Raw genomic sequence first — 21,521 nt, 5'->3', positions numbered from 1 at the left:
CAAAATAACACTTTTTCTTCATTCACCACACGATTCATCCGACGTGCATCAATCACTCCAGGAATATGTTTCATCTCTTGAACATCTACTTCCCACGAGACTCCAGATATAACCCCCTTGAGGGGTGCCCTGTTCCTAAGAGACACATACGACACTTCAAACTTATCAAATCGGGTGAGACGCAACACACGTTTCTCGTGATCCTCACATCCTTCACTCTACCCAGCATGCTCTCCACCAGTTTCGATATCTCAAATGGATTCCTCAAGATTGGTAATTGAAATCAAATCAAATGTATTGGTCACATACACATGGTTAGCAGATGTTATTGCGAGTGTAGCGAAATGCTTGTGCTTCTAGTTCCGACAGTGCAGCAATATCTAGCAAGTAATATCTAACAGTTCTACAACAAAAACCTAATACACACAAATCTAAGTAAAGGAATGGAATAAGAATATATCAATATATGGATGAGCAATGTCATTATAATTATCAGAGTGGCATAGTCTAAGATGCAATAGATAGTATAGAATACAGTATATACATATGAAATGGGTAATGCAAGATATGTAAACATTAAAGTGCCATTATTAAAGTGACTAGTGTTTCATTTATTAAAGTAGTCAGTGATTTTCAAGTCTGTATGTAGGCAGCAGCTAGTGATGGCTGTTTAACAGTCTGATGGCCTTGAGATAGAAGTTGTTTTTCAGTCTCTCGGTCCCAGCTTTGATGCATCTGTACTGTCCTCGCCGAGCGGGGTGAACAGGCAGTGGCTCGGGTGGTAGTACTCCTTGATTATCTTTTTGGCCTTCCTGTGACATCGGGTGCTGTCGGTGTCCTGGAGGGCAGGTAATTTGCCCCTGGTGATGCATTGTGCAGACCGCACCACCCTCTGGAGAGCCCTGCGGTTGCGGGCTGTGCAGTTGCCGTAACAGGCGGTGATACAGCCCGACAGGATGCTCTCAATTGTGCAACTGTAAAAGTTTGTGAGGGTTTTAGGTGACAGGCCAAATTTCTTCAGCCTCCTGAGGTTGAAGAGACACTGTTGCGCCTTCTTCACCACACTGTCTATGTGGGTGGACCATTTCAGTTTGTCAGTGATATGTTCGCCGAGGAACTTAAAACTCGATCAGTTGCTCCTCATTTACAAACCGTACTCCTACAAGATACGAAGGAACATACTCATCATTGTACTCTACTTTGCTCCGTTTTCCATTCTTTTGGACAATATTCAAATTCTCCTTGATTATACCGCCATTAGATTCAGAATCCACTTAATCATCTGCTTCCGCCATATTTTTTCCGTCCGACTAGCGTCGGCCGACTCCCCAGCCTTGCTCATTCTGCCACCTAGTGGAGTGGAGTACAAAGCGAAAAACAATAACAAGCGCTCTCTTCCTCTAAAAAAACCCCAATCATATTTTGTGTAGTCTTGAATATATTTCCTACATGACAATGTTTATCACAGGTGGCTGGTGGCACCTTAATTGGGGAGGACAGGCTCATAGTAATGGATGGAACACATTAAATAATCAATCAATCAAATGTATATTTAAAGTACTTTTTACATCAGCAGATGTCACAAAGTGCTTATACAGAAATCCAGCCTAAAACCCCAAACAGCAAGCAATGCAGAAGCACGGTGGCTAGGAAAAACTCCCTAGAAAGGCAGGAACCTAGGAAGAAACCTAGATAGGAACCAGGCTCTGTGAGATGGCCAGTCCTCTTCTGGCTGTGCCAGGTGGAAATAAGAGTACATAGTCATTAGGGCAAGATTGTTCCATTAAGGCCAGATGGTTTCCATGTGTTTGATACCATTCACCCCATTCCAGCCATTATTATCAGCCGTCCTCCCCTCAGCAACCTCCTGTGATGTTTATGTATAGTACAATGCGTTCTTTGAACTGTGGACCCTGACTTCTTGGTAAAACAGACAATTTTCTCTCACACTGACTCAAACATTTATATACTGGTGCCAGTGCCACTAATACAAGGCTATCCCACTAACTAGCCATGTGAACTTGAAATATCACCATAGATCTGTAAAGCAGTTGCACGAACAGCCTCTTATATATGTTTTTGTGAATGGTTTATTTTTTAAGGATGCGTGTTGAAGGCTACATCGGAAATCAAGTAGTTACAGCCCACTGAGCAGAGGCAAAGCGCTCTGCTCGTGAACGAGCATTGTACGTGCATGAGCTAAACTGTTTGTTTAGCGATAGGTTGAAAATGGCGGAGTATAGAGACCAACGCGACAATTAAAATATTAGTAAACCGTGAATGACAACTTCAAAACAAACGCAAATTGGATTTCGGAATAACTTGATTTTTTAAGGAGAGATGGAGTATAGCTGAACACATCGAATTGATTTAGAAACTGGCTTTGAATTAGCTAGCATTGCTAATCTCGCTAGTTTGAAAAGTGTGATTTTTTTTTTATCGCAGATTTTTTTGTCAACATTAGCTGACGTTTAGCCACCACCAACAACTTTTCCCTTGCTAGTGTCAAACTACAGCGCCAGATCACATTATCCATAGCGTGTGGAAGAGACTGATTCACGGAGCGGCGGATCCGAAAAGCAAGGCAACCGAACTAGCCAAAAAGCTAGTTGGCTAGCTCACGGCTTTAGCGACTGACAAATGTTTACATCTGAATTAGCCACCTAATGCATAGTAATTGCGCATCTAACGTGACAACTCCGATAGCTAAATTGTATTGAAATCGAATAAATACAGAAGAGAGTCACCAATCAACTGATAAGGGGACTGATAAACAGGTAAGTTAGCAAGCTAACTAAGCACAACACCCTGCAGAATTGCAGCCAAATAGTTTGGACTAAACCATATTTAGCCGCTGATGGCGAGCTAGCCAGCTAGTAATTAGTAACGGAGGATAAAACGTGGACAAGTTGCCAGCCAATCAGTATCACATTCAATTAGAGCAATGCATTTGATATAACATGCTAAATTGTGAGATAACAAACAAGTTGACTTGTTTGAGCTACTAAAAATTCGCTGCAGTTCTTTTGATCAAGGCATTTACATCCTCCTTGACCTAGTGGATGTGTGAATTTTGGCAATCACTCATTATTTAGTAGAGCACATGCCTCTTGTTTGCAAGACTGCTATATTCTATCCATACAATGAGTCTTTGATGCAATTCATTGTTTTCATTAGTAAAACTTAATCAAAATGGTATAGTATCTTGTTCAGGACCACGCTGGAAAGTTCAATTGTTCTGCAAACCACCTGTGCCAGTTGAATTGGGAATATTTTTATAGGTCTAGCTAGGTAAACAATTAGGGCTACATTTATGACGACGGTAAATTGATTGATAGGTTTGCACCAATGGCGTGATTGGAATGGGCCTTGCTTTGGCCGCACCACCAGTGAGTGAGGCTTTCGTTTAGGTCAAGTACCAGTAGTCATGTTAACCTTAAAGTTGTAGACTGTCTTTTATTGCACTTTACAGCGTTGTACTTTATTGAATTGTTATTAGCTTTGTGGGGGAGGATTTAAGAATCAATTTCAATTCAGGTTTCTTTATGTGCATTTTTGGTTGTAAGTGCAGTGCAAGTAGACTAGGCCTAGCAAAAAGTGTATTGTGTGTAAACTATAGGCTACTAGCCTAGACCTCAAAGACAGAAGTGAATGTAATCGGGCCTCAGCAATGCAGGTCAAAGTTAGTAATCACTTCACAAGCATTTTTATTTGCTATTGGCTGTTGCACAACTATCAAGCTCCGGAACAAAAAGTTCATATTTGACAACCAGTTTGCCCAACTTTATTACATGTTAAGACCGTTTCTTCTCCCCTCTCTGATTTTCTTTCTGCATGCTAAGGGAAAGTAAGAAATGTATCACACTGGAAGAATTAGGATGGTGGGTGGGTTTGTGCAATGAACAATATGGAGCAAGAATCCACAACCTTGTGTTACCTGCAACATTCCAATATAGTAGCAGATACATTTATATGGCCTTGATTTGAGCGTTCATCAGGAGAGGGAGATATGACTGTTGGACGCATAGTTATTGTGTTTTCCTGTGTCACAAAGAGCAGGAAGATGGTCATGGTTAGAGTAACCGAAAGGTTTCTTGTTCGAATCCCCGAGCCGGCAAGGTGGACAAATCTGCCGATGATGTGGACGTCCATTAAGGCAGCCCCCCCGCCTCTTTGATTCAGAGGGCTTGGGTTAAATGCGGGAGACACATTTCGGTTGAATGCATTCAGTTGTGAAACTGACTAGGTATCCCCTTCCCCCTTTAATTAATGTATACATTTTTGTGACATTATTTTGACTTGTAGGAGCATTTGATACAACAGTATGCTGACGTGGGGGGAGCTAAGTCATACCAGATCTTTTAAGATTTGCATAAAATGTAAGCACAACCATTCTCAACAACCTTTTAAGTGTTGTCATGTTTAAAGCATTCCTTTTCACATGCTTAGTGAGGAATTTGTTTTTTAACCCGAGGCACCTGCAGTAGGCTAAGGATTTCAGGTGTGCATTTAGAAAAAGGATTCATATTGTGAATGACAATATCCAGTGAATGTATAATGAGGAATGTAATAGCCTTTATGATCAAATGGTACCATTGATTTTGCATTAATATTTTTTAATGTATGATCCAAACCCTTGGGAGGGGGATCAGATTTGTGTGTGTTGTGCTGTGCTGTGTCCCTCAACTCTCGCCCTGTTTCGGCGCGAGGCACACACACACTTCCGCTGCTGCAAATGGAACGGAGTGGGGAGATCAGCTGTGCCTCCCCAGCCGTCAGAGAGCTGACCTACATTCTCCTCTCCCTGGAAAGAAAGCTTGTGCAGCAGACTGTGAATTTGTGGGGGTAGGGAAAGAAATATAGGGAGCGAGAGAGAGAATGAAGGAAGAGAGAGTTGTGGCACAGAGCGAGGTGAGGAACCAGATCCCAGTGTCCCATTTCTTATCGGGGCACACTAGGAAGAGAACTGAGACAACAGTTTGTACAGTGGGACTGAGCTGTGGGAGGGAGCTGCTTTGGCAGGCAGGCAGTGTGACTGACTCCCGTGGCCCTCACTTCAACTTGTTGTGGTGAAGAGGGAAAACTACTACAGTAGCATCTGCTGACTGGATCCGTGCCCTCAGGAGTCATTTTAACAGATTTGAGAAACGGTAGTGAAAATCTCAACCCCAAAGTTTAAAGTACAGGATGTTGTAACAGGTTCAGTGTGAGAGGAACATCAGTCAGTGTTAGCTGCCTGCTGCATCATGACTGCTGTGGCTGGAGACTGTTTAGTAGTGGATGTGTTGTCACTCCTATAGGTTCACTTCTATTCTAATAGAGCATCTTTTAATCTATTTGTTGAGAAGTCTTGTTGGTTTTTGTTCAGCTCCCCAGATGGGGATCAATGTATGGCCTGTCAGTTATATACTATTTCCTCATAATGGAGGGATGCGCTTTAGGCTATTGGCTGCTATCGCATAACAGTGCCTGTCTTGTGTTCTCTGTACCTGTTGGATATTTTTGGTCGCTGATTTCTCAGAGTTTCCCCCTATAACTGTCACCCCAGGCTGAGGTTAAAGGAGTTATTGCCCCCACCCCATACCATATGGACTACATAGGCCTAGGTCTACACATTAATCACCATTTATGTAGATTATTTTTACTCTAAAGGTGACTGTAAAACTAGTGTGTTCGTTGGAATAGGCTGCCTTGGATAGGTTTGACAAGAAGAGATTGGTCAAGAGAGAAATCATTTATATGAGATGAACAAATTACGATTAATTAGTTTAGCATGCACTTAATCCTGAAATAACCTGCGACTGACCCATCTGGGTTGTGTCATAGTCGTGTCTAAAGTTCAACCATAAGTTTTATGCAAGAACTATAAGTTTACAGAAACATGTGTCCTTAGATTAACTTTATAATAAATTGAATTTAGTTTTCTATAACCTCATGCCTCTTTGGATTTGGTCCAGCGACTATAAATCAAGAAAGAGGTCATAGCAGCTCGTAATAAAGCATATTGGACAGCGCTCTCTCTGTGTATGAAATACATTTCTAATCATTTGGGGTTGATGGTGATTATAAGGAAGACATATTAGCACCAAAAAGCGAGTTGAGCCTATTTTGAGAGTTAAGAATTCAAAATATAACATCAATTATTTGCCACTATTTCTCACCTCCAATTAGAGATATTCTAGTAACTTAACCTGATCTCGATTTCACCTAGAGCCCTACACCTGGCTCTGTTCTGCAGAAATGCAGGTCACTAAGGCGTGGTTACTCAAGCACTCAAATTGTTTTGCCAATACCTTAAGTGCCTGGGTGCACTTGACAGGCTATAAATTTCAAGGAAAAACTGGTTTGGAAGCAGCACAAAGGAATTATCTCACCCTGGCTCGCTAGCCCCCCCGGTGTCATTGACTTTTTATGGCAACAACTGAGTTCATATTCTCTCTTTCACACAAACAAACCCTCCTCAATCTATGGAGGTGTCCTATTGATGATGCTGTCCTTAGTGAATGGTCCTCCATGTTCACATATAGATACATTTCCTTCCTAGTATCCTTCCCAACCTCTTGTCAGACATTATGCCATTCATTTACAATGACAAGCACCGTCAGTCTGACACATCATTCTATCTACCACATTCATCCTTTGGTTTAAAGCTGGAATCCATAGCAGTGAAACTGCCACATCCGTTTGCGATATTCCAACAACAAAGACTTCAAACAACGAACACAGATTTGTTCCCTCAGACATCATTGCACAGAATTGCACACACGATAGAACAGCAGAGTATTTACTAAGATTTTATTTTTTACCACGATGCTGGATGCTCATTTCCTCAAAACAAAAACAATAACAAATGCGCCTGGGGAAGCCAGTGGCGCTGTTTCGCCTATCGCGGATCTCTATAGCATCAAATTGATCTATAAAGTCGAGCATGCGCAAGATGGCGCTGTTGAGCAATATGAAACGTCATTGAGCAAGCAAACACTGAGTTGAGAACAGAGAAATTGGTCTAGCGAGCAGAGGATGAATGCCGCACAGGCCAGTTGAGAGCGCCAAAATTTGATCGAGAGAGCAGAGGATCTGTCCCGCGAGTGGACAGGCCAGTGGGGGGGCATGCAAATTAAACTTGAGAGCTTGCAAGTGTAACTTTGGGCAAGCAAGCCATCATTGCTGCAGATCAAAAAGAAAAATGTCTAAATAAAACAAATCTAGAACCGTAAGCAAGGAAACGTGGTTCAAACGTGGATGTTTTATTTCTTTTTAAGCATTAAATTGTTCAGCAACAATAGTCACATGTCTTTGTCAAGTTTTCGCTCTCAATTTCTCTTGTTACTCTCTCTCAAGTCTTAGCACCTTTGGGTTTCAATTTCTCTTTTTTCTCTATTGGATTTCAGGCTGATGGGGGGTGGGCTTAGAAACCTTAAATTGGTCACTTTCACTGTAGTGATGGACAAACTAACAAATGTCTGCCTTGGCCAGTCCAGTGTTGTCGTGTGATTGGTTGAGTGTTCTTGGGTGCATGATGTCAAACAGATAAGAAGTAGACAAATGTGTAATTCCTAGGAGATTTTGGGGCTAGATATGAATATTCATGAGCTGTGGTTAAGAACACGCTGTGTGATTGGCTAAACCATATGTAGACGAGTGCAACCTGTTGTCGGTACCAGCCATTTACCTGCGCTAACGTCAAGGCAGGAAAGGCAAGGGCATCGAGCGCTATTGTTATTTTACAATGAAATGATGTATTTTTAGTAGATGTATGAAAAATGTATGCACTCACTAACTGTAAGTCGCTCTGGATAATAGCGTCTGCTAAATGACAAAAAAAAGAAAATGTCAGACAGGTCCACCAACTAAGCAGCTAGTAAGGTTTCTAGGGATGGACATAAGTAATCAAGTACTTGAATGGACATCAATGCTTGATCTTTAACCAGAGATCAATTTTTTTTCAAATACTGTAAAACTATTTGGTGGAATGTGCTTTGTGGCTGCCCATAACGGGCAAGTGAAATGTTGTCTTGAAAACAACGTTAATTTGCTTTGACTGTAGTGTTCAATTTGTATATGTGCATTTGCGGGGCAAAACTAAAATAAACCAAGCCAAGCATCACCCCGTTCTTCTCCCTAAATACCCTTTCCCCTCCGTGTCTCATTTGCTCGATTTCGTTCCGACTTCTCCCATTAGGCCTACAGAAATAAATGCCTAAAAAAACATGTCCAACTGATGGGATCTACAGTGGGGAGAACAAGTATTTGATACACTGCCGATTTTGCAGGTTTTCCTACTTACAAAGCATGTAGAGGTCTGTAATTTTTATCATAGGTACACTTCAACTGTGAGAGACGGAATCTAAAACAAAAATCCAGAAGATCACATTGTATGATTTTTAAGTAATTAATTTGCATTTTATTGCATGACATAAGTATTTGATACATCAGAAAAGCAGAGCTTAATATTTGGTACAGAAACCTTTATTTGCAATTACAGAGATCATACGTTTCCTGTAGGTCTTGACCAGGTTTGCACACACTGCAGCAGGGATTTTGGCCCACTCCTCCATACAGACCTTCTCCATATCCTTCAGGTTTCGGGGCTGTCGCTGGGCAATACGGACTTTCAGCTCCCTCCAAAGATTTTCTATTGGGTTCAGGTCTGGAGACTGGCTAGGCCACTCCAGGACCTTGAGATGCTTATTACGGAGCCACTCCTTAGTTGCCCTGGCTGTGTGTTTCGGGTCGTTGTCATGCTGGAAGAACCAGCCACGACCCATCTTCAATGCTCTTACTGAGGGAAGGAGGTTGTTGGCCAAGATCTCGCGATACATGGCCCCATCCATCCTCCCCCTCAATACGGTGCAGTTGTCCTGTCCCCTTTGCAGAAAAGCATCCCCAAAGAATGATGTTTCCACCTCCATGCTTCACGGTTGGGATGGTGTTCTTGGAGTTGTACTCATCCTTCTTCTTCCTCCAAACACGGCGAGTGGAGTTTAGACCAAAAAGCTATATTTTTGTCTCATCAGACCACATGACCTTCTCCCATTCCTCCTCTGGATCATCCAGATGGTCATTGGCAAACTTCAGACGGGCCTGGACATGCGCTGGCTTGAGCAGGGGGACCTTGCGTACGCTGCAGGATTTTAATCCATGACGGCGTAGTGTGTTACTAATGGTTTTCTTTGAGACTGTGGTCCCAGCTCTCTTCAGGTCATTGACCAGGTCCTGCCGTGTAGTTCTGGGCTGATCCCTCACCTTCCTCATGATCATTGATGCCCCACGAGGTGAGATCTTGCATGGAGCCCCAGACCGAGGGTGATTGACCGTCATCTTGAACTTCTTCCATTTTCTAATAATTGCGCCAACAGTTGTTGCCTTCTCACCAAGCTGCTTGCCTATTGTCCTGTAGCCCATCCCAGCCTTGTGCAGGTCTACAATTTTATCCCTGATGTCCTTACACAGCTCTCTGGTCTTGGCCATTGTGGAGAGGTTGGAGTCTGTTTGATTGAGTGTGTGGACAGGTTTCTTTTATACAGGTAACGAGTTCAAACAGGTGCAGTTAATACAGGTAATGAGTGGAGAACAGGCGAGCTTCTTAAAGAAAAACTAACAGGTCTGTGAGAGCCGGAATTCTTACTGGTTGGTAGGTGATCAAATACTTATGTCATGCAATAAAATGCAAATGTATTACTTAAAAATCATACAATGTGATTTTATGGATTTTTGTTTTAGATTCTGTCTCTCACAGTTGAAGTGTACCTATGATAAAAATTACAGACCTCTACATGCTTTGTAAGTAGGAAAACCTGCAAAATCGGCAGTGTATCAAATACTTGTTCTCCCCACTGTACATTCCTTTCCAATTGACAGTTTTATCCCAAATTGTAAATGGACTGGTTGATTGAATTAGGAAAATAAAAACAACGAGCGCAGTTTTGGAATGATTGTGTCCCGTCTATTTTCCGTCAAAGCTACTTTGCGAACTGCTAGTGCCACTTAGAATTGGTTTGCCTAGGCTATAACCACCCTAAACATAGACAGGTTCCACACTGAAAATATGCAAAAACATTTGTTTGATAAAGACAACGTATTTTCATCAGAATCATTAAGCATATGCCTACTCACCAAACAGATGTCTGTAGCTCAGCTGGTAGAGCACGGCGCTTGTAACGCCAAGGTAGTGGGTTCGATCCCCGGGACCACCCATACACAAAAATGTATGCACGCATGACTGTAAGTCGCTTTGGATAAAAGCGTCTGCTAAATGGCATATTATTTATTATTATTATCACCATGCATTGTTCAATGTGGAATTTAGAAAATTCCAAAGAACAGGCAGAATAAACTAAATCGAACGTCTGTATATCGAAAAGAAGACAGATTTTGGTTTTATAACCCTGAAAGAATTGTCTTTCAACTCGCCAAATTTAGCTATTTTTCAAATGATCACTCTTTGAGAATAACTGTTACAGGTATGAGATGCACATCACTTTGCACTGGCAACTTTTTTTCATTTGGAAAAATATTCTGTTATTTTATTCTGTTGTATTACATTATTATTTTTTTACTATAAAATAGGTGAGTCTTGACTGTGATAAGGGCTTGGAAAATAATTAACAAACATAAGGCTATGCCATTGCATAGCCATAGGCTTCTACAAACAAGCACCACTGCTGAGGTTACTGCCTATTTGAAGATTGTGTTCCACAATATAATATAACCAGTTGGTATTACGGTTTCAATAAATTAATCTTAAATGGCACTTGCTTTTTTATTGACTGAGAATATATGGGGCAATTTAGCAATTAGGATTTGTTATCTGTAATGGTTATGATAAATTAGGCATTGTTGCAATCTGTTGGCGTAAAGATAAATGCCCACATTTTCTTTCCAGTGCGGGCCTTTTGTTCTAAAAATATATTTTTCTACTGCAGTACACGGAAAGGAAATCATGCTAGTACTTGAACAGTCAGAAAATGTCAAATGTCCATCCCTAAATGTTTCTGGGATGCAAATATCACCGTTACTTCCACGTTAATACAAATTAATGATAAACTCCAAATCAATCAATCGATCAGTCACTCTGTGACTACCAACTCGCTCGGGGGGGCATTCCGTTGTCACGGGTTGCTGACAACGGCAAGGATGACTTCCAGAGAGTGAAGAGGGGATCAATAAAACGTTCCACTTCGGGACACAATCATGACATTTCTTAACTTATTTGAGATATTTTTCTGCTGACTTGTCCTCGCTGTTTCTTGACTCGAAATGTCCTTGCTTTGTGTATGTTTGAGAGTGTTATAGAGAGTTATTCTTGAGAAAATAACTTATTTCAATATACGTCCTTGAATGAAGCAATAATTGGACTGTGCAATCAATTAAAAAACGAGAACTTTCATGTAAAGGAGGGCACACAAAGGTTAGTACACAGTAGTGTTGATGAAGAACAAGTGAATTTCTGTACTGCAATAACATTTGCTTGACCATGTGACTTACAAAGTCAGTGATCTTCCTCAGTTTCTGAAGACAATTGAGCCAGAACCATCTGTAACAGGAGCACAAGACAGAGATGCACTGCAAACTAACGTTAGCCTCTTTGAAATCCTTATCACTATCCTCAATACATCAATGCCCATTAAAAGCGATCCGACATCAGTCTAAATATATACTTTATAAATACTTCTTTAGGTAATGTACTTTTCTAGTTGCTGTTCTGCATATTTTTGTAAAAACTAATGTTCTTCTTGTTGTCACTTAGGTTAGCTCTCGTTCACCAAAGAGGGCTTCCTCTTTGGTTCTCAGTTGATGCATTAATGCAAATTAATCATCTTTGCTTGCAGTAAGGTTTTGGAAACCTTTGGAAGTTTACTTTCATATAATCAATACACCTTTTATAACGTTAGGTTTCTCACATGGCCATATTCCCTACATTACAGCGCTCATTTACGGATGACAGAGGCAACCACCTGTTTTAATTAGCTATAGTGTCTCCGAACACCTGTGTGTAACGGAAAGAGGACGCCAGAATAGTAGTCACTTTACCTCCTAATAAACATATAAAGTCCTTGGAAGTTAACCTCTACGGGATCGGTGTCCCGTATACAGGATGGTTGAGCTAATGTGATTAGCATGACTGTTGTAAGTAACAGCAAACTTTCCAGGACATAGACATGTTTTATATGGGCAGAAAGCTTAAATTCTTGTTAATCTAACTGCACTGTCCAATTTACAGTAGCTGTTACAGTGAAAAAATACAATGCTTTTGTTTGAGGAGAGTGCACAACAACAAAAAACGGCAACTGGTTTGATACATTCACCTCTGAAGGTAAATAATGTACTCACATTCAGTAATCTTGCTCTCATTTGTCATCCTAAGGGTCCCAGAGATAGAATGTAGCATAGTTTTGTTTGATCAAATTGATTTTTATATTCAAATGTAGGAACTGGGTTCTACAGTTTGAACCCGCTGTATTTGGCCCCACACCCACCCCGCCATCTAGATGTGTGAAAGTTAGTGTATAAGCTAAGGATCCATCATGTATGACATTCCTGGGAGTGTGTAAACTTACATTTTGTATTACCATATCATTTTTGTGTGTTCTCTATAGTTATGTACTTAAATGTATCAATTGACCAATTCGGCACATTTGGGCAGACTTGATACAAAATATTCCAGTATTGCAACGCTTCACTGGATCAATCTGAAACTTTGCACACACACTGCTGCAATCTAGTGGCCAAAATCTAAATTGTGCCTAAACTGAAGTATTATATTGTGGCCTTTCTCTTGCATTTCAAAGGTGATGGAACACGCATGTTTTTTTTGTTTGTATTATCTTTTACCAGATCTAATGTGTTATATTATCCTACAATCATTTCACATTTCCACAAACTTCAAAGTGTTTCCTTTCAAATGGTATCAAGAATATGCATATCCTTGCTTCAGGTCCTGAGCTACAGGCAGTTAGATTTGGGTATGTCATTTTAGGCGAAAATTGAAGAAAAAAAGGGTCCGATCCTTAAGAGGTTAAAGCTGTAGGCTCACCTACATTTCTTTAACAGTACATTCTTGGGCTAGTAAACAAACACTGTCTTGAGTTAGCTAAATAGCATGTAAATTCACTTTAAACTAGCCTAAATTAACTTTAGACTAACAGAGCAGAACAGTGCAGTTCATGATACTAGCTAATTAGTTAGTTAGCAAGCTGTCTTGCATTAGCTAGCTATAGGTAAAAGGCCTGCATCAAATTTGATAACTTCAAAGTAAAAGTAGGAAATCATATTAAAAAGGGACCGTTACCTAAGAGAATGTGATCCATTCATAACACTTCAACATTGGGCCTCGTGGAATTCCTACTGCGTGAGCTAGCATAATCAGGCGAGAAACAGCTGAACGCATGCATGTTTCTCATAAAGTAATAAATCGCGAGCTTCAGTATGGCCCAGCCTAGGTTCGGCCAATCATACAGCTCGTTCTAAACCACAGCTCATGAATATTCATATATCGCACCAAAATCTCCTAGGCTGGGCCATGTTGAAGCTCGCGATTTATTACTTTATGGGAAACATGCATGCGTTCAGCTGTTTCTCGCCTGATTATGCTAGCTCACGAATATTCACTACATTATCCACTACATTTTTATTTGATGCTGTAGCTTTTTTTTTTTTTGGGGTGTGATGTAATTACCTTCAGCTGTTTTTATCGAGAAAAACTTTCTTGCAAAAACCTACAGTGTCGAATAAAAATGTAGTGGTTGAAGTGTTTCCATTACCCATTAATAAATTGGCGACAGCCTGTATTCCCCCCCCCCACCCCCACCTTACTGTTTCATGTCTCAGGTAACCCGCGAAAGCCAACATGGATAGAATGCAATAATTGACTAATATTTGCCATATTCTAATAATTCTCATGTGCCAATGTATCGCCACGGATCTAGCGCCCATGGACATGCACTATCGGCTGCCTAGGCTAGTCCGTGCCATGGTGAAACTTGCACTCCTGTAAATAATTGGTGAAACTTGCCAGCCAACCAGAAAAGCAAGGTAAAGCAATTCTTGAAAGTCAGGACAATCCTTGTTCTGCAAAGAAACATAAATTTTATAGTTGAAAAAAATTGTTTTGCAAACAGTAGGCATTTAGAATTAAATGCAGAGTGGAACTTATAGTTACTTGATGACATCACGTGCCCCGCATACCTTCAAAAGTATTCGCCAATCATAATTTATTCGAAAAACACACATTTGTCGCAATAAAGAAAGTTAGACTAAAGAAAAATACTTTTTGCGATCTTTAGAAAATGGCTCCTATACCTGCCATTTCCATTACACGTCGCAAAGAGGTTTTTTGCAACATTTATTTTGTTGAATAAACCTGGGTTAATGGAAACCTGCCTACTTTGAACTGTGTTTACAGGCAGTAGCATCAGCAAAACTTTAGATCATTAGAAAGCATTCGCCAAAAGCCACAAAATACACCTGAATGGATTTCTGCAAATATGTAAATACCACGCGGGGGGGGACCTTCCTAATTCAATATTAGGAAGGTGTCCTTAATGTTTTGTACACTCAGTGTATGTTCTCTACATACACACTGACCCGACTCCTGAGAACAACTGAGATGAGAGGGAGTGTACAAATATGGTGTCAGAAAATGTCATAGACAGAGTTCAATTGGAGTTGAAATGTTTTCAACATCTTAGTGTTGCATTCAAGGTAACAGTCCATTTAAAGACTGCTGCTGTATCAAAAGAGGCAACTATGGATAATAATTTAGCCAAATAAGTGATAATATACTGTGGGACTGAACTGAGCTAAGCTGTACCAGTCAACACCACTCGTTAGTCAGTATGGCTCAGTATTGAACAGCCTGCTGTCATTTCATGCCCAAACCTCTTTTGTGGAGAGCAATCCTCCTATAGGTTTTCACTTCATCCCTTACTTAACCTACTTTTACACATTCAATATAGAACCATCCTCTGTATAGAACCACCTTTCTAACCAATAGACAGCAGTTGTCATCTTCTCTACGTGACAAATGTCCTAATAACAATGTCTACATACAGCATCAAAGCAATTAGAGGAACTCTTCAGTACCGCTAATGATTCAGTTACGGGGGTGATTGATAGAAGTCATGGTTACCTGCAGGAAGTCCCCAGAGTGCTGAGCATTGTGGAGAGCCAAGGTACTTGGAACAGAGTGGACTCCTGTATCTCCTATCTTTGTCAGCTAAGCAGAAAACAACTTCCCCACCACATAGTGAAAGTGGGCCTGCATGGAGAGAAGGATGGAGAGAGAGAGATGGTTAGAGGTCATTCTCTTTTATTGCCAGAGTAAATGTAATCAAATCTGTATTTCAAATGGACTGTCTCTAGGGTGTCCAATCAAAAATGCATCTTTTGACCAATGGGTAAAATAACATGTTAATTGTGTAGATACTCTTCTAAGAAAACCAATGATCCAAACCCTATGTCTCTATCGTAATCCGTTCAAACGTGATTAGTGTTTACCCTTGTAGGATGCCCAGAATTAGGGTGACTAAATCAATGGAGGCCAAATAAAAAAATTGGTAAAAAAAAACAGGAAAATTGCATCTCGTCAGCTAGGTTGGATTCTGTGCAACAATTAAGGCTACTGGCTACCTGACAGGCTCACTTTCCTGTTGAACTCGTCATCTTTCTTCTCGAATCTGAAGGACATAAAACAATCACTGGGGCCAAGCTTCCTGCCATCCAGGACCTCCATACTAGGCGATGTCAGAGGAAGACCCTAAAAATTGTCAGACTCCAGTCACCCAAGTCGTAGACTGTTCTCTCTGCTACCGCACGGCAAGCGGTACTGGAGCGCCAAGTCTAGGTCCAAAAGGTTCCTTTACAGCTTCTACCCCCAAGCCATAAGACTGCTGAACAGTTAATGAAATGGCCACTCTGACTATTTGCATTGACACAGCCCCTTTGTTTTTACACTGCTGCTACTCGCTGTTTATTATCTATGCATAGTCACTTTACCCCTACCTACATGTACAAATTACCTCAATTACCTCGACTAACCTGTAGCCCCGCACATTGACTCAGTACCGCTACCCCCTGTATATAGCCTCGTTATTTTATTGTTACTGTTTTAAAACTTTAGTTTATTTAGTAAATATTTTCTAAATTCTATTTTCTTAAAACTGCATTGTTGGTTAAGGGCTTGTAAGTAAGCATTTCACGGTAACGTCTACACCAGTTATATTCGGCGCATGTGACAAATCAAATTTGATTTGAATATAGAGGTAAAAAGGATATCGATTTTGAGACATGACATGTAGTATTTTCATATTTTAGCACACGCTTTTCATATTAATAAGCGGATCTGTGAAATGTCAACGGCGCACTGAGCGTATTCCAAGCTTTTTCTTTTCAAAGCCTTTTACATGTAATTCAGCTCGTGTCATGCTAATTTTGCTTTTTTCAACCGGCAGAAACAACTGAAGATGACGACCACAAAATGTAAAATCCTCAAAAGTTGTTATGAGAAAACTGCACCGCTATGTCAACAGAGCTCGGTGCTTATTATTGGATGTATTAGGTTACGAAATCCAAGTTTTGGATATAATGTTAATGATATTTTAGAGAAAGACCCCTATGAACAATTCAGAACATGAATAATCATATTTGTCTTGGTAATATGTATTTTATAACATAAGGAAGTGACATTTAATCACCTAAGCGTGTTTTCACCCACAATATTGTCTATTTAGGGCCTTTTCCCCAGTGAAGGCCTTCACTGTCTGTTCTCACTCTGCATCTGCCTCCTCTGCCATTCCCTCCCAGTCATGCCCGTCTTCCAAGTCCTTCTCTACTAACCCCTCGTTAACTTAGCTAGCTAGCTCCAATGCTCTTGGTTGACCCAAAGATACTGGTAACTTTTAAATGTGGTTAAACGTTAGCTAGCTTGCAAAGTAACTAGCTAGCTAGTTTGGTAGCTGACACTAACCTACCTTGCCTAATCAATAGCCTGCTTTAATAACAGAAGACCAAATAACTATAATAATAATAATATAATATGCCATTTAGCAGACGCTTTTATCCAAAGCGACTTACAGTCATGCGTGCATACATTTTTGTGTATGGGTGGTCCCGGGGATCGAACCCACTACCTTGGCGTTACAAGCGCCGTGCTCTACCAGCTGAGCTACAGAGGACCACAGAACTACCTACTTCAATATTGAAATCATAGTTGATTAGCTAGTTGGTTGGTTAGTTTCTCTACTGAACGCATTGCATTTCAGTAGAATGCTACAGGCTATGTTCATTGGCTAGAATTTTCACCTGTAATTAAATGATAGTAAAAGATTGCAGTTGGGAGAGCAAGATGTTTTTGTGTGAGTGTAACGTATATGCAGGGAGTCAGGAAACCGGTGCAGACTGAGGCTTACTGAGTAATCAGGGTGGTGATGAAGTCCAGGTGTGCTTAACGATGGGGAGCAGGTGTGCGCTGGCCAGGGGGCCGCCGGCTAGGGGGCCGGTCCGGACGGCGAATGTGGAAATCTCGGATGATGTTGGATCTAGAATGAAATCCACGGAACCCAACACCGCTCCTCTGGACCGTACCCCTCCCAGTCCACCAGGTACTGGAGCCGCGACGTCGGGAGTCCAGGAGGGATCTGACGGCATAGGCGGGGCTTCCCTCGATGTCAATGGGAGGCGGAGGGGTGTCGTGGGGGACGGCATCAGCCAGGGGACAAGGAACCACTGGCCTGAGGAGGGAAACATGGAAAGAGGGTGAGATCCAGTGGGGATTAGTGGGGAGCTGTAATCGATATGTTACCTCGTGACCCTCCGGAGGACCTTGAAGGGCCCCTCAGCTTCCGGCAGGGCAGGTGGAGCTGGAGGTTCCTGGCGGAGAGCCATCTGCGATCAACAAGATGGACTGCGGTGATGGTCCACCTGATCCTTCTGATGACAGACGCCGTGCTGGAGCCTCACGTCCTCTGCGCGCCGGAACCACTCATCCACTGCAGGGGCCTCGGTCTGGCTCGGAGTCCACGGAGCCAGGGCAGGCTGAAATCCCAGGATGCACTGGAAGGGAGCAACCCAGTGGAGGAGTGACGAAGTGAGTTCTGGGCGTATTCCTCCCAGTGAAGGAACCGGGCCCACTCCCCCTGCCGGTCCTGGTCCTCTCCACCTGCCAGTTAGACTGAGGCCGGTACCCGGATGGGAGGCTGAACGTGACCCCCAAGTTCTCCATGAAGGCTCTCCATACCCGTGACGTGAATTGGGGGCCACGGTCGGAGACTATGTCCTCCGGAGGGCCGTAGTGCCAGAAGACCTGCTGGAACAGTGCCTCAGCGACCTGGAGAGCGGTAGGGAGACCAGAGAGAGGGATAAAACGGCCACAACAACCATAATAGTGGTGAAACCATCAGACGGAGGGAGATCAGTAACGAAATCTATGGACAGATGGGACCAAGGCTGCTGAGGTACGGGAAGGGGGAGGAATTTCCCTATTCCCTGCTGGAGCGTGCCGGGGAGATTTTGTTTGGACACATACGGAGCATGAATTGACATAGCAGGCAACATCCTGTGCCAAGGTGGGCCACCAGTATTTTGCGGAGATGGATTGAATAGTGCGGGTGATACCTGGGTGTCCAGTGGCGAGGGATGTGTGTGCCCAGATCAACAGCCGATCCCTCACGTCCGTGGGGACGTAGATGCACTCAGGAGGGCAGGTAACAGGCGCAGGTTCCCGCTCCAGAGCCTGGCGGATGTCCACATCTACGTCCCAAAACACGGGGCCAACGATATGGGAGGACGGAATGATGGGCTGGAGGACACTCACAGGACTAAACCGATGTAGAACCACAAGGTAAGGGAAAGCAGGTCTTCCGACATCCGGGTACCCAGGCGGTGATTTTCATCCTCGACCAGGAGGTCATGATGTTGGAGCCACGGGAGGCCGAGGATGACTTTGTGTACAGGAGCAGTGATGATGAGGAAGGGAAGGCTTTCTTGGTGCATGGGTCCCACGGTGAGGGTGAGTGGTGCTGTGATAGTGCCGGATCCCAATGGTTGTTTATCCAGGGCTTGGACCGGAAAAGGAGAGGAGAGCAGGTACGCGGTGATGTTCAGGGAGGAGACGAGGGCCTGGTCGATAAAATTCCCTGCGGCACCAGAGTCCACTAGAGCTGTAGAGACAACACCTAAGGGACAGCCAGCCAGTGAAATGGAAATCAGGAATGGTTTGGTGGAGAAACGATGATGAAGGAATACTCACGCCTACCCTGGGAGACGGATGATCACGGGCCGTCCCTCTGCCCCAGTGGACTTCGGGTTGGGATGAGCCTCCTCCGCCACTCCCTCCCAGTCATGCTGGTCTTCCAAGTCCTTCTCTACTAACCCCTTGTTAACTTAACTAGCTAGCCCCAGCTGTCTCCGGCGACGTCGCTCTCTGCCGCGGGGAGGTGTGTGACCTCTGTCTCCATGGGTCCAGGCTCTGCCCCAGGAAGGCCAAAGGAGGAGGGTGAGGGGAGCTCTGGCGCTCCCGAAGAAGGTTGTCCAGACGGATGGCCATCGCGATGTGTGTGGCCAGGGAAAGGTTGTCGTCTCGGCACGACAACTCCGTCTGGACCTCCTCGCGCAGTCCTCTTCGGAATGGGGTGTGGAGCGCCGGCTCATTCCATCCGCTGGAGGCTGCCACGATCCGGAAGGTGAGGGCGTACTCCGCAGCGGTCTGGGCACCCTGCCGGAGTTTGAGTAGTCGCTCACCTCCCTCTCTGCTCTCCGGTGAGTGGTCGAAGACCGCCCTGAACAGAGCCATTAACGTCTCGTAGGAACCCAGCTCTTCCTCTCCCCTCTCCCAGATGGCCGTAGCCCTCATCCAGAGTTGCGCCAGCTGATCGTGGTGTTGGCGGATTAGGTGTCCTTGTTCGTCGACCGTCTGGGAGATGTCCTTATCTTCTGCTGCTTCCATTTTTGATGAGGCCGTATTCTGTAACGTACATGCAGGGAGTCAGAAAACCGGTGCAGAAGGTGAGTTTAATAATAATCCTGAAGATAATACAAAACAGGAGAAGCGTACTGAACGTAACCTAAACCAATACTGCCTGATGACTGAGGGCTATATGAAGTATGAAAAATGTATGCACTCACTAACTGTAAGTCGCTCTGGATAAGAGCGTCTGCTAAATGACTAAAATGTAAAAAAAAAAAGAAGGGAGAGTTATCAGGGTGGTGATAAAGTCCAGGTGTGCTTAACGATGGGGTGCAGGTGTGCGCAATGATGGTTGCCAGGTGTTCGCAATGTGGGTTGCCAGGACCGGCTGTTAGTAGCCCTGCGATGTCGAGCGCCGCAAAGGGTGAGCGGGGAAAGACGTGACAGTGAGGAGAAATACGTGTGGGGATGCTGTGTATTTGTGAGAGCGCAATAACTTCTAAGTCTTGACATGTAGTAAGTATCTCAACAAACAAAATCTCTGCTCTCTAATTAATATTTTGCGTGCAGTAATGATGTTCTGCTCGCTCAAAGTCACACTTGCAGCTCAAGTTTAATTTGCGCGTCCAGCAGGGAATAGGGAAATTCCTCCCCCTTCCCGTACCTCTGCGCTTGCGGGACCCATCCTCTGCTCCCTCCACCACATTATGCGCTATTTACTGGCCTGTGTACTTGTGGGGCCCATCCTCTGCGCTCTCGACTCAGTGTTTGCTTACTCAATTATGTTTCATCATGCTCGACAGCGCCGTCTCGCGAGTGTTGGACTTTAGAGATCGATTTGAAGCCATAGTTCTCAGATTTATCATAAAGTTTCTGTTACACTCTGTTACTCTAGTAACAACGTTATATTAAGTTGTTACGTTGTAATTTAGTAGGCCTAATTGCATAGTATTGAGTTGAACCAAACATCTTTTGACACACAAGCTGTAATAAGTCTGAACAACATTCTAATGGTGTTTAAATTGATATAGCTTCTCATTTGCCCTGTTTATAATGAACTGATCTGCTTAAATGTACATTTTAATGTCCCAGATTGCCCTCCAGTAAACACTCAAGTCTCTCTCTCTCTCTCTCTCTCTCTCTCACTCACTCACTCACTCACTCACTCACTCACTCACTCACTCACTCACTCACTCACTCACTCACTCACTCACTCACTCACTCACAGGTCCAGCTCGCTCCCGCCTCCCCCAGTGGGATGGTGCTACATGACGGGGAGGCCATGGCGCCGTAGCCCCCTTTCCTGTATCCTGCCTGCCACACCACCACCGCCACAGCAGCCCCCCCATGAGTCACTCTCTGGAGCCCTAGATCAAGTAAGTGTGGACCCCCTCTTCCCCTTATATATACTGTACTTACCTCAAGTGCATCCCCTGGTTGCTGTCTTTGTTTCTTGCTATATAGGTGGGGTTACTTGCCTGTCCCCTTAACTTGCGATGCGTGCAATTTGGTTGCAGGACACGGGAGAGTTCTCATAGACCGCCGCCAGCAAAAAAAAGCCTCCATTTACAGGTTGCTTTTGAGTGTATGTCACACTACTTTTGGATTATAATTGGAT

At 43.2% G+C, this 21,521-nt stretch overlaps 1 protein-coding gene across 1 annotated transcript in view; it reads left to right on the top strand.

The window, feature by feature from the left end:
• Positions 1-2,214: 2,214 nt before the first annotated feature.
• Positions 2,215-21,521, top strand: part of ncoa1 (nuclear receptor coactivator 1) — a 93,551-nt gene continuing 74,244 nt past the window's right edge. Inside the window, exons 1-2 of the mRNA XM_041865644.2 lie at positions 2,215-2,777; positions 21,132-21,279. The gene's annotated coding sequence lies outside the window, so the exon portion shown is untranslated. The remainder of the gene's footprint in view (positions 2,778-21,131; positions 21,280-21,521) is intronic.

This window comes from Coregonus clupeaformis, chromosome 36, assembly GCF_020615455.1.
Source record: "Coregonus clupeaformis isolate EN_2021a chromosome 36, ASM2061545v1, whole genome shotgun sequence".
In the NCBI taxonomy this organism is placed as follows: domain Eukaryota; kingdom Metazoa; phylum Chordata; class Actinopteri; order Salmoniformes; family Salmonidae; genus Coregonus; species Coregonus clupeaformis.
The sequence above is the reverse complement of the archived record's forward strand: the minus strand, read 5'-3'. Positions and strand labels throughout refer to the sequence as shown.